Raw genomic sequence first — 15,144 nt, forward strand, 5'->3', positions numbered from 1 at the left:
GGATGTTGATGAGCTTTTGGTGGTTCACGGTTTGACCCTACGCGCATGTCGCTACATGCATCTATTAGTCCCTTGCACCTTGTGATGCTGTGTTCATACAGCCCTACTCGGGGCACGATCCCTATTATACCCAAGTTCCTTACTATTTAACCTGTTATTACCTGATTACTTAATTCATTTGTGTAATTCTAGTGATAATTAACAGTATATCCGGCATTCATATAAGTGCGCACGATAAACAAAACAATATAAATGTACAGAATGCAATAGACAAGTAGATGCATAGAAATTGGAATGAACTTCTATTTATTATTCTTCGTTTAAGGTTACAGACTCGACACTACCCTGCGCACTCAGCTGTAGGGGTCTGTGCACTCAGTTGCGGACTCTACTAGGCCTCTGTGCACTCATCTGTAGAGCATCTTCCTACTACTATGACCCAATACACTTAGAATCTTCCTCTAAGCTCCAACCATTCGTATTGATCTATCTCCTTTTCCTTCACTATCTTTACAATTTAGAGCCTCGCTCTATTTATACAATCCCATGGTCTGCAGACCATGGGTAGGCTAACATGACATTACATTACATTACAAAACTTAGGGCAGGCATCCCTATGACTCAACCTATACTACGTGCTCCATGCCCGCAATTCACGGAGTCTTACAATACATTTGACCAAAACTTGGGCTTTGAGCCCCAACACATGCTGTGGGGGGATTCAATGCCAAAAAACTGTGACACACATCTTTGATCACATCCATGAATGGAGACGTAGATGTTTCTTGATCAAATTTGAGATTGTTGAGCAGTTTCTCACTGAATGGTTCACCAAATAATTCGTGGCCCCAATTGCTCACGATATAGCTATGGGTGGATGTGTCACTAAAGAGAAGGGCATCGCTCATGCCCAGTACTTAGATCTAGTTTACTCTTAGTCTGGCACTTTATGCAAGTTATTACCCAATGCTCCGTGGCCATCATTCGATCCTGTAGCATGAAATTCACTAGATGTACCTCCCGTCGATGGAGTTATTGGTTCAGTATCCCAGACTCCTGCTAAAGCTTCTTCCAAACCGAAGTCAGTCTCAAATGTTGTTCCTAATAGTTCATCCTAGAATCCACCTGGCCCTGGTAAAACCTTCTAGGTCCACGCTATTCAATCTATCATAGTGGATAAATCCTTGAAAGGAAAGAAGAAAGGCAAAGGCAAAGCTAAAGAACATGCCTCAAAATAGGGTCCTCCAAAATCGTCTGCTGGCAAATCTTCACAACAGAAACCTAATTATCCTTGCCTCATTTGCGAGGAAGATCACTACACTAAGGATTGTCCCCGAAGATCCAAATTTAGTCGCCTGCTCAAAGGGCCCCTTGCTATCCTCAATGAGCCGTTTTTGTCTCAGTAGACCCAAATGGTAGACCAACCCCAATCTGCTTCCTCCGGATCTCAAGTGTTCATGATGAGTACGCCTATTAATGTGGCTACTAGATCGAAAGACTATCAGACTTGTACTTTGGTAGTTGGGAAAGAAAAATAAGCCAAACCTTCTTCTTCTACCCCAAGTTCTGGCCCTCTTCATATCGAGCGCCCTAACCCTGATTTCGCTATGCATCCACCCTCTCGAGGTGTGCTGCAGAAATCCTTGTATAATCCCAACATCCGAGCTACTCAACACTACAATATTATTGAGGATTTGGCTCAGGCATCGTCAGCCATGTCGGCTCTCGAGGTACTCCAAAGCTGCCCATCACAGCAAAAATCTTTGCTGTCATCTATTAGGGGCATCGATCCCACCGATTCCAATTTGATATGTTTTGATCTAGAGAACCATGTTCCACGACTCCCTCATCAGATTGCCTTTCTTATTCAGGTAATCATCAATGAGAAGACCATCCACCAGACTGTCATCGATGAAGGTGCTTCCACCTGCATCATGTTGACCGCATGTTGGAAGGCTATTGGTTCTCCTGCACTGAACCAATCTCTGAACACTTTGGAAGCTTTCGATGGGTGCGATTCGCGACCCTTCGGTGTCTTACCTAACCTTTCCATCACCCTGGAAGGTAAGACAGTGCAAGTCGAAGTAGAAATTGTTGATGCCAATCTCAATTATAATCTTCTACTCGATTGGAGTTGGACCCATGCCATGCATGTCATGGCCTCCTCTTTATTTCGCTTGATTTTTTTCCCCATCAAGGGAAGATTGTCACCATTGACTAGCTGTCTTTATTTGCCTCTTCCTCCTTAGATGACAATGTTCTGCACGTCAAGCACACTGGTGCTCCCTATGAGAGTGTGGGGGTAGGTATTTTCAAATATTCCGCCTTAATGGGAATTTTCCACTCCCACTTCCTCATGGTGCCTCTGTCAACAGGATCTCGGTCAAATCTGATCCTTGGGTCATACCTTCACCAAATCTTGTTGATACCTGGGGTGAGGTTATGCTGCTTAGTCTCACCAAAGTCAATTACATGGAAATTATTTCGGCTTTGAAATATGCATCCTCTGATTCTTTTATGTCGAAGACTTCTTTCGATACACTCTTAATCCCCGTGGCTTGGCACTTTGGAATCGCCTGATCCCTTAGCCAAAAGCTTCCTTACTGATGAAGGTATCATGGAAGTCATGTCTCTCGAGGAACTACCTTGGATCAATACTCATTATTACTCCTCATTCCTACCTCACCTGGTGGTCATGTCTACTGTTTTCTAAGAGTCTTTTTCTCCATTTTCTCCACTGATTGTTACTCACGATGTATGGTTGGAAGGAAAATTGGGTAATATTACCCAAACGATGCTGCTTGACATTTCTATCAAACCCGGTATCATTAAACACGTTCATATTGGGGTATCTTGTTCTCCAGATGAGATCAAGACATATACTCGTCTATTTCAGGAATTTTGTGATGTTTTTGCATGGTCCTTAGAAGAAATGCCCGACATTGATCCTAGCATTATAGTGCATGAAATACCAACGTATCTGCATGCAAAGCCTTTCACCAACGACTTCACCCAGTGCACCCTAGGAAGGCCACCGCTATTAAGGGTGAAGTTGAAAATCTTCTCAAAGTTGGGTTCATCTATCCCATGCCCCTTACGGACTGGGTGTCCAATATTGTCCCCGTGACTAAAAAATAGGGCACGATCCGCATTTGCATTGATTATCAAGATCTCAATTGTGCTTGTCCTAAATAAAACTATCCTACTCCCTTCATTGATCAAATCATTGATGAATGTGCCAGGAGCGAGATATTTTCCTTTATGGATGGTTTTTTTGGATACAGCCAGATCAACATTGCATCGAGCGATCAAGAAAAAACAACCTTTATCTATCCATGGGGTACGTTCTGTGTACAAGAAGCTCCCTTTCAGCCTCAAAAATGCTAGAGCCATGTTTCAATAGGAAATGTCCTATGCATTTCATGATATTTGCAAAATTGTCTAGCCTTACTTGGATGACCTTCCTACTCATTCTCATAAGCACCAAGATCACCCAGACCATCTTTGGAAGATTTTTCTACACTGCAGACACTATAACATTTAGTTAAACCCGCACAAATGTGTTTTCTACGTAGAATCAGGACGAATCCTCAGCTTCATCATTTCCAAGGATGGTATTCACATGTATCCGCTAAAAATTGAGGCCATTGTAAATTTATCCCCTCCATCCTCACTGCACCAACTCTAGAGCATGCAAGGAAAGGCTAACTTTCTCCGTCGTTTTATGCCTAACTATGCCAAACTAGTCACAGGATTTACCCGGTTGCTCAAACAAGGAATTCGCTTTATATGGGGTGAGGTGGCTCGAAAATCTTTTGATGATCTCAAGGCTATCCTCGTAAATGCTCCTCTATTGCACCTACCAGACTATTATCGATATTACTTCCTTTACCTAGCCGCGGCCCCTAGCACAATTGCTATGGTCTTGGTCCAAGATGACGACGAAGGCAACGAACATGTAATCTAATACCTTAGTCAGAATCTCCTCGACCCTAAAACACGTTATGCACATGTCGAGAAGTTGGCTTTGGCTTCCATACAGGCTATTCAACTCTTTCGGCACTATATCCTTTGGCGCATGACTACAGTGATTTCTAAATGCAACCCTATGACCTATATCATGACGCGTCAGTTGCTGGGGGAAAATATTCTAAATGGATCATGATCTTGCAAGAATTTGATTTGGTATTCACTACATCCAAATCTAAGAAGTCACTTGTTTTCGCTGAATTGATTTGTTCCCTTCCCTCTAAGTCTCTCCTTTCTAGTGGAGATGGAAAACATCCAGATGAGACCCTTTTCCTAATTAGCACCCTTGATCCATGGTATGGTGATATCATCGTGTATCTCCAGACATCCATGTTTCAGTCCGCATTGACCAAGGATGATCTTCGAAGGATTCAGCATCACTCCCAACCCTACCGTATTATTGGCGATACTTTATACTGTGTCGGTGTCGATTCAATTCTTTGCCACTGCCTTATGATCGAGGAAGATGAAATTGTTCTCAATGATTGCTACTCCAGAGAATGTGGTGGTCATCTATCTGGTTACGCTACAAGTCAAAAAATCCTTCGTGCTGGTTATTTCTGGCTGTCTATCTTCAAGGACTACATTCTTTCTATTCACAAGTGCCAAGAATGCAAAATCTAGCAATGTGAGATGCGTGCCCCACCCACTCACCTACACCCTGTCATTATCATTGGTCCTTTTTCCAAATGGGGCATCGATTATATGACATGTAACCCTCATTCGGTCGGGGGGCATGGCTATATTATCGTCGTTGTGGATTATTTCACCAAATGGGCTGAAGTGATGCCTACATACTCTGCAGATGGTAAGACGACGGCTAAATTTCTTTTCAACCATGTTATTTCCAGGTTGAGCGTACCTCAAGCCATTTTCACAGACCATGGCTCCCATTTCAGAGATTACATGATGGTTGAGCTGAAATTTTCATTGGGCTTGTGCCACGATGGCTCGACCCCATATTACCCTCAGGCTAACGGCCAAGTTGAAGCCGTGAACAAAGTCTTGGTCACAATGCTTCAATGTACTATTGGGATGCACAAGTAAAATTAGCATCTCATCCTCTTTTCAGCTCTGTGGGCCTACCGAAACTCAACTAAATATGCAACTGGCTTCACACCATTCCAGCTGGTCTATGGTCTGGAAGCAACATTGCTGATTGAATGCTAGATTCCTTCACTCAAGTTAGCTGTTAAACTCCTCCCCAAAATGTCACCTCAAGAGGAATGCCTCTTATATTTAGAATGACTGGACAAGACTCGCTGTCTCACCACCTTGGTCATCGAATCACAAAAGAAACGGGTCAAATCCCATTTCTATCAGTTAGTCTCCCCTCGCGCATTCTCTGAGGGTGATTTGGTCTTACTATACGACCAAGATAACGATAAGTTGTGGGTAGGAAAGTTCGAACCTATGTGGCATGGGCCCTACATCGTGAAACACATTTGGTAGAAAGGAGCCTATGAGCTTATTGATTATGAAGGAAATCCTCTCGATAACCCTCGAAACGGGCTTTACCTCAAGAAGAACTATGCTTATGTCATCTTGCATGGTTACTTGTGTACATTAGTGTGTCATTCATTTTTGTGCATTGTGGTTTTGTGTGATAGTTTTCAAATTTCCTTCTTGTTTACTATGCTTTTCTTGCTTTGCAGATATATGCGACTCCCCACATTGGTTTCGTTGATGGTGCTTGTTGTAGTACATGGAACCTATCATCCACGACATGGGCTATTTATGACCCTAATGGTGAGTTGATTGACCTTCAAGGTATCTATCTACATTGCACAACTAACAAAATTGCTGAATACAATGTGGTCATCGAACTGTTGTGAGAAGCCATCGCTCTGGGAATCAGAGAACTGGTTGTCAACTTGGATTCACAACTTGTCATCCTTCAACTCAATGGGAAATATTTCGTTAGAAACCTTCAAATATTGAGAATATATCTCCATATCCGTCTATTGGAAATGAATTTTGATTACATTACATATCATCATATTCCTAAACGCATGAATACATTGACAGATGCATTCGCTGATCATGTGTTGGATAGACATTTATGAAACATGTAAAAGATAAACACACGATTTGTACCATAGTAGACAGAAAATATATATATATATATATATATATATATATAGATATAGATATGGTGATAATGTTTGATACATTAGTACCCCAAAAAATAATATGTGTGTCTAAAATAACATCGGTGGCTCGTAGGCCTCATATATCCGTGGAACGCAAGCCTTAAAAAATATGTAATTGTTGGACCTAGGAACTAGTCAGCATGGTGATTGTGGTAGTAGGATATGGCTCGTGCAACATGAGTCAACAATCGGCGGATCTACTCTGATATTCCCACCATGTGTCTTTGGTATTGACGAGGAATGTCTCCTACCCGAGTATACTCTGGGATACCACAAGTCAACCCCTAAAGGTTCCTCATGATCGCCTTGTCGTTGTCACTCCCTTCCTGATAATGGGCGACAACATCAATAGGGCAGGGGACGCGCCTGGCTATTGGGGACATCCCAGTAGGCTACTCTGGTCCACGGCTACATTAACAAGAGAAATTTTATAAGCACATATATACCAAAAACAATTAAAAATCTCAAAATTAAAAAGCTGATTTTTTACCTTCATCATCGAAGTCCTCTCCATCTGGTAAGGAAATATCTAGATCTCCACGGAAATTAGTGCCATTGTATGGCCAGTTGTCCACGATGATCTTCTGTCATCGTAGCCATGAAAGGAATGCAAGTCAGTATGACACATGTCGACCCCTAGTGATCCTGGGCATCAAATGGCTCTAGTGGGCCATCCACAGATCACGTGGCATAGGAGGATCCACCTCAATCAGTTGTTACTGGAACAGTGGTACTAATTCCAAGAATAAGGTCACAAGCACCGATCTGAAGAAAAATTGCTTCAGATTCCCCATCTTGGCTTTGGACAACTGGCACTTGATGTTCATCTTCATGGCCTCTTCCCAGTTGAAGATCGTAAGAGGTGTGAAATCAATAGCATAAAGGAAATTTGACTTGTTAGTCTCATGTTCCACCTGGGACCCCACCACTGTTGATAGTCAATAGAAGCACTCTCAGTGTTAGATCCCGAATACTGGAAATCTCTATCTTCCCACTTTTGGATTTTAGGGCCACGGGGCAGTGTTTGGCAAAAAAGGAAGATATGCTTGCCCCAATCAGTCGTGACCTATACAAGTTCACTGGTTCCCCTCTATGGGACAGTCAAGTGATGAGTATATACCTAAAGTGTCCAACTCCAACTCTTGGTCGCCAATGACAAAAATCTCCCGATTAATGTCCCAAAGACTAATCAGGTACCGAAGCAACTCGGGCTGGGCTCGTATCCCTGGCATGAGAAAGAATTTGAGGAGTTCGCAAGCCCTCAAAGCTTCCAGGAAATTTGGGTGATTCATTGCCTGGGTGTCAACATCTTCATGTTCCCATTCTTTCCAGTCCACCATTTTCAGCGATTCTTTCCTGCAAAAGCCATTAATTTGAGTCAACAATCATCCTTGGCCCATAAAATTTAAGTTTAAACGGTCAATTTTTGAGAAAATAGGGTTTTTCCCTATTCACGACACCGACACGCCTATTTTAAAAATAGTTGCATTGATCGGCATGGATGGCTTTGTTAATCACCCTTGACTGATGTGATTCCATGCTCGGAGATTGCGCCGATCGAGGGCATATTTTTTTTCTCAAAAACCCCCTCAAAAAACTAAAAAAGTGGTTAAAAGCAGAAATAAAGGACATGAAAATGGATCTCAGGGCTTTAGCTGTTACCTGGAACTGGCAGCTCATTGATTGACCTCCTGGATCTCCCACAAACTGCTCCAGAACAATTAGGGAAAAAGTGAGTAAAAAGTCTTCATAGCAAAGGTAAAATGGTAAATGGTAAAAATATATTTAATTTTACTCTTCTTATTCATTTTTCATGAAAATATCAGGTTTTTGTAAATATATTGACCTATTTTGCCTCAAGAACTCGATAATACACTTTACCTTACTTGTGTAGCGATAGGTGATGGATGTTTGACGATGATGACGAGTCACGTTTCAACTCTTTTCTCGACTCATTAAACTCAAATGATTAGATTGCCGAGTGTTTTTCAGTTTTGACTCATAAAAGAAACTAAAATGGGGGGGGGGGTCCGCTTTTAGATCTTTTCTAACCCTTTAAAAGCAAAAAGATGGCCGAGCCCTTGTCACTTGGAACTCGTTAATGGATGTGAAACGTCGTGCACCCAGTATAAGTTTTCCCCTTTTCAGGCTGGGAGGCACTATTTACGAAAAAGGTTCTCCTTGACTAAAATGGTCAAGCGGTTCTCTCAAGTATTGTTTTCTACCTTTTTGGTCTTGGGAGACACAAACGTATGAAAAGGGACCATGTGGAGTTTTCTTTTACGTGTCCTTTTCAAACTCTCTAAACATTAAAAAGATACCGAGTTACACCTTTGTTGGACACGTTAAACTATTAAACGACATCAGATTCATCACCATGACGAGCATGAGCTTCTCCTTCCTAGGGCTCGTTAAACTTAATAGGTTGGATTCGTCCAAAGAATGAACTTACAGGGAAAGCATATGCTATCCCCTTCAAGCTTGTGATTAAAAATAATTTGGGTACCTGCCAGGAATGGTGGGGGGAAATTTGGAAAATCTATTAGTTGTGTCAGTAGTTCACTCTTGAACATGACACTCTTTTCTTCATGTTAGGTTGGGACATCCTCCTTTGTATCATTGACCTTCATTGGATTTGGGCTGTTTATTTTTTCCTTCCATTTGATCTCTGCCACATCATCATGACCACCGATCCTATGGATCCAAAAGCTGCCAAACTTCCAGTTGTGTTGCCGATATGTTCAAGAGTTGTCCTTCTGTAGTTACACTTACCTATGATTCTCCGTATCATCAAAAATCATTTTGCATCCTCTCATCTCACATCAATGATGTGGGATTCATTATGGCCCTCCTTCGACATGGTCAATTTCCATCGACTTCAACTCATTATCTGGGAAGTGGACCGAGAGACTCCTTTCTGGTACCTTAGAGCTTGCATGCCCTAATGGCAAGTTCTTTGCACTCGACAACAAGTTCACATCATTGGCTTTCGATCGAGTGATTTCACTGGTGTTCGACTTTAGTTCCTCTATTAACATTCTGTGGATTGTGCTGATAGTACCTTGAGGAATATTATCATTATTGGTGGTTTCTCTCATGCTTGTTAACAGTTTACATCATCAACTAGTAATCAAGCAACTTTCTAGCATGTTTTATGTCAACACATCTATTCACATGTTAGAATTTGCACTTTGATCAGGTCGTGTTGGAGCGCAAGACCCTGGGCTCAGATCACAAAAGTCTAGGTTGCAAAGTGATGTGACATGATTATGTTGATATGCATGTCTCTTTCAGATGGATGGTTGTGACCATACCATGATCCTTCTCATTATTAGATGGCTGCGACCATACCTTGGTTCCGTTATGATCCTCTTTGAAGGATGGCTACGCCCATACCTGGATCTAGTTACATGATCATTCTCTAGATGGTTGCGTCCATGCCATGATTCATGTATCATTTGACAGAGTTCTCAGTTATGTATATGTATCTGTACTTGCTTGCAAGTTTTCTGACGGCAGACTACGGTTCCCCACACTAATTCATAAAGCTTTTCATCCCTCACTCTAGCTCGGCCTTCACTCTTTAGGGGGCATCTGTTACACAAAATTTTGTCACTGTCCCTATACTCCCCATTCCTTGATCCTAGAGGACCTCTACAATGAACCCCACATGCTTTTCTTTCATGAATAAACTCCCATTGTGTCCTTCTTCATGAGCATATCAATTCCCTTTTGCACCATTTCCCCTGAAACTTCTGTTTTTCTTAGTTTACAAGACCGACGCTAATGACCTTTGTCTCCCTCATGCCGATGTGCAGATATTAGCACTATCCCTAGTGTCGACTGGAGTGACTGAGCTATGTTCTAGTCATGCCAGTCCTATTATGTAAAGTTTTTTAAATTAGGAGCCAAAGGTTCCAACTATAGAAGCTTCGTAACGGAAGTCTAGAAACTGGTTTGGTTGGATGGGGTCGAGGATGTTAGTTTTGGCTCCTTTCCCCTATAATGATGGAACTAGCTCAAGGGATAAGACCTTCTCCCATGAGAAGAGGATCCATCTCCCATCTATTCATCCTATATAAACCTCCCTCTTCCCAAGCAGAAGCTAGTGTTGATATCAGTGTTCTAATACTATTTTGGTTTGGAGTAGACATCAAGTTATTACTAGTTGTAGCTATCTAGTTGTGTGAGGGAGAAGTGCGATTTGGTTTGGAGTGAAGCCTAAAGGGAAGAGCCTTAAACTATTGTTGATTGAGGCCATCATGGAATGCTAGCAGAAGTGTGTAGGAACCTAGTGTTGTTAGAGGAAGACTGCAACATCAAGACAAATGGTTGTAATCTCTCTTTGATATTAATATATGCAACTATCGATTGATTGGCTACATGATTTTTCATCTTACATATTCATGGCTTAATGTTTCTTGACCTTTTAAGTAGGTTGAGTTACAATTTATCTATTATCATGTTTGTTGTTTGCTGTTGTTTACATGTTTGAGGTGCTTGAAGAAGGAAGTGAGATATAGCTGGAGCAAACAAGCAGGGACATCATCAAATAGGATAAGCAGACTAAGGGGTAAGCCCTCTTAATTGGTTCTAACCTAAGGAAATCTTCCATAGAATGTATCTGTTATGGCTATACCCATCATTGGGCTAGAGGAATTCGTTTGTGTTCGCACTTATAATTTTACTTCACCACAGGGGATGAGAAAGTCTGCCGCACAACGCAAAAAGGAGGAGTCCAAGCTGAAGATCGTGTAGCTAGCTGAGAAGAGGAAGAAGGAGGCTGCTAACAAGGCCTAGGTGGAGCGTGATACCACCCAGCACAGAGAAACGAAGACAGGCAGAATAGAGTAGGGCTCTGACAAAGGCGCGAGGTCGCCTTCTCCCGACATAGAGGAGGAAACGAACTAGTAAACATAGTAGCACGGTGCGAACCTGTAGGTGGCGTCGGCCCACATCAAGCATTCACAGGAACAAGAGAAAGGAGGGTCAAGGAAGAAATCCAAGGCCACTAAGATATCGTTGGACCCAATCACCCTCATAGAGAATGATTTGCATGACATTGGAGACACAATGCGAGATGTCACCATGATGGCACTACAACAGTTTGAATAGCAACAACAACTCCTATTGGGAGCCATCCAGACAAGTCCATAGGAGCTAAAGAACTGTGCATCACAGGCTAGCACGATGTCGACCAACCTCACTATTGACATTTTAGAAGCTACTAAGATGCTGCGCGCGAAGGTCTCTAGTGCAATAGTGCTACCAAATGGAGCACTGACCACAGAGAATGAAGCTGACAGGCCGACTATCAATGCCCTCAAGGGAGTGGGGTTGAACTTACCAGCGATCCGTGGCGAGGCGCTCCACCTATTGTAGGATGGAGTGATCGCGGAGCTAAGGGCCTGTGAACCCTGTGCTTTGCAGGTAATCAGTGAGTAGAGAATTAATGATGAATAGATGGCCCTATAGTGCGACTCTGCCATCACTGTTGTGACCGAGGTAACCGACCAAAACAGGCATATAATTTAGGTCATGGAGGAGGCATGCCGAATGATCTCTGACTTATACATTCCTAAGGAAGAACCGGTCGAGGTGTGCATTTGCAAGCTTGCTATAGGGGTGTGCCACACTCACACAGAGATGGCTAGGATTTAGCTGGAGCTGAACCTATAGATTACAGAATTACAGTTGAAGGCCCAGCCCTCAACTCCACCAGAAGTAAAGGAGAAGCATGCAACCGCTGTCACAGAGGCGATAGCGGCTGTCCACAGTGTAGTAGCAAACTGCACACAACTTTTCAAATAGTCATTCGAGGACTTGACCAGCCTGCAGGAGAACCCTAATGTACAATGGCTGGAGACAAAATCACAAGAACTGCAACAATGCTATGATGAATTAAAAGGTACAACATGAACCTTCACACTCACACGGAGATTAGCAAAGATACAGAGGCCAAGCAGTTGAAATAACAGGTAGATGCAATGCAACACAAGGAGGCAATGTTGAAGGCGCGCTTGAAGCCTTGGTTGGATGAGGCTTATGTGGTCATGACCTCTATTGAAGGAAAGCTTGTGAATCTGCAAGAAACTCAGCAGAAGCTTCAGGCTAATAGTTCAAGACCAGCGACCGAGCAGTTGGTTGAGGAAGTGACTCAGGCGGCCACACAGTGCATTGTCGAGGTTGTGGTCATACAAGTTGAGCTGGGAGGTCTTCATGCCAAGACCTCCGCACCTACAAAGTGATTCGAGGACGAGTCACCATGTTTTTTTTGGGGGCCTATTGGGAACATGATCCCCCAAGGATAGTTTTGGGGCTAAAAGCCCATGTTTTGGGTCAATTGTGTAATAAAGTTGTAAAGTCTCTGCATTTTGTGGTCACAAAGCGTGAAGGTGTCAAGAGTCATAACGAGTTGTTTGCCCTTATTTTGTAAAGTGTAAAGCTAGCTGTAAAGATCCACCAATGGTCGACGGACCATGGGATGGTATAAAAAGGAGCTAAGTAAGTAAGCTCTAAGTAGTTTTTAGTTGTAGTTCGAAGAATGAAGTGAAGAGTCTTGGTAGAGAAGTCTAAGTGTTCAGGTTTTAGCGTACATAGAGGCTTTGTAGCTGAGTGCGCAGAGGCCTAGGGTGGAAGTCCGCAGCTGAGTGCGTGGACCCCTACAACTATGTGCACAGGGCAAATAAAGTCTATAAAAATCTAAATATATCAATAAAGAGAAGTATTTTGCAAATTTTGTGTATTGATTTCCTGTTAATTCATCTGGTTATATTGCATTTTGGGTTTCATTTATAATGTTTATGTGATTATATTGGTTAATTGAATGCAAATAAGAATATCAGTTTACGTGGCTCTAACTGTGATTATTTAGTAAGATTAGTAAAACACATAAGATAAATTGGGAACCTGCACAATACGTTGTCATAGCAGCACGAAAGTACGTGGACTATAAGTTAAGGCTGCGCGAAGGTCAATCGTACACCTTCGTGGGGGTACTGAAGGGTGGAATAAAGGGCTAGACTGACAGAGCCATAAATATTAGTGACCTGCATGAAAGTAGGAATAGAGGGTATAACCTGACATCACGACCATCTCATGGTGAGGAAACTTGGTTCCAGCATCCCCGCCATACTGCTTCGGGTGAGACTTCGGTTCATGCTCCACGAGCTGATGCCGAAAGGGCCTGTATTGTAGGGATTTGTTTGGCTAAATAATGTTGAACCTGGGTCAAGCCCCACACTGCCAACAATCCTCATCTCCATCAAAACCCAGAAGACCTCGCTCTTGTGGAACCACTAAACATCCTTCATCGCCCATAGGAAACTTCGCTGCTTCTGGAAAATCTATTGTGATCGAAGGAAAATGACTATCCTCCGACAAATTCCATGCGATGAACACAATTGATAACAATAGCCACACGTAATGGAATGTCCTACTTTGATCCGGCGCTTCTCTGCAGTTCACGAGGAACTCGCCATAGAGATAGTGCGCCGAATTAAATTGTATGCCCTCCACGCACTAGGCAGCTAATGAGACTACTGGGGTCAACACCTCATCTGCACGACACTTCCACATTATTTTCCCAGCCAAGATCTAGGTGGCTACCTTGACAATGATGTTGGTTATGCTTGAAATTGAGTATCTGTGCAGCTTTTTGACAAGCTTAAACTTGTCCTTCATTTGCTCGGCGAGGTCACCCTCGCCCACCTTTCTACCAAATGCCTTGGCCAAATTTTGTCCTGAATGGGGAAGCCAGGTGATCCTATGGATCAACATATCAGTTATAGGGATTGTTTCTTCCAACCACAGGCACCCATCATGCACCAAGCATAACAACTGTTTGATCATTATCAAATTTATGGGCATGCGGTGGTAATGCGGCACCCATAGTAGGTTCAACAATCCTGCCTTCTCCACCCCACGAATCCACTTCACCAGCTCCAGCATGGTGACACCTGAATCCTTATAGAATACCCTCTGCATGAAACTATCAGTAGCCAGGTGGGGGAATCACTCAATATCCACTAAGTCCCAATCCTCTAACTTCAGATGTGGGACTCACGCTAAGTGCGAACCTTCAAATGTGATCTGCCTGGGTAGTAGAGGTGTATTAAGGATAAATTTTCGCTCGTCTGGGTCCTTCGGGACCTTCACCTTACCCTGACGTGGAGGGATGTATTCATGTAGCTTTGAGATAGGGTCTACTCCTTCGATATCAATATCTTCTACGCCCTTGTTGGATTCTAGGTTTACCACCTTTCCTTTCTCCTGCGTGGCGGGCTTCTCTTTCTTCTGGTGTTTCCTTGGCAACTCGTGCACCAGTTATGTCACTTTTTGTTTGTCTTTCTTCATCTTAGGCCCCTCTCTTGTCGGCAAAGGCCTTGGCCTAGGCGACCTCAACGACTTTGGCACGTCTGCAGGAACCTCCACACTTATGACCTCAAGGTCAGCTACCTTAGAGGCCATCAGTCCTCTAGCACTTGTAGTTTCCACAGGTGTCGACATCAGCCTATTAAGGAGCTCCTGGGTTTCATTAGGAAACCTCTCAAACACTGAACTAGCCACTAAAGCCTCAAAAATCACACGATTCATGCACAACTGATAGCTTGACACCTCAATTCTCAGAATTCAAAGTGTTTTTCGTAGGATGACCATCTGTAATTTATAGGCAAATTCGATTTCAAATTCGACCACTCCCTCCAAAATCCATTCATAAATGCTAGATTGGCGGCGTATTTTCAAATATCTTGCATTTAAATTCCATCTTAAATTCTGCTGCCCCCGATCCTCTTAGCCATTTTCTCATTGTCAAATGATGAACAGTGAACGTAACAATCTCTTTCTCGCTGCTCTACACGGTCTCTCCTCCTATAGCATAGCTCCCTTCTCACTTCTGCTGATGCTGTGACATTCTTCCATCCCATGCAGTCCCCCAATCACGCAACCCTACAACCGAGGA

The sequence above is a fragment of the Pinus tabuliformis genome, chromosome 1_2 (genome assembly GCF_031772625.1).
Source record: "Pinus tabuliformis cultivar Carrire ecotype Pingquan chromosome 1_2, CPIR1, whole genome shotgun sequence".
NCBI classification, from domain to species: domain Eukaryota; kingdom Viridiplantae; phylum Streptophyta; class Pinopsida; order Pinales; family Pinaceae; genus Pinus; species Pinus tabuliformis.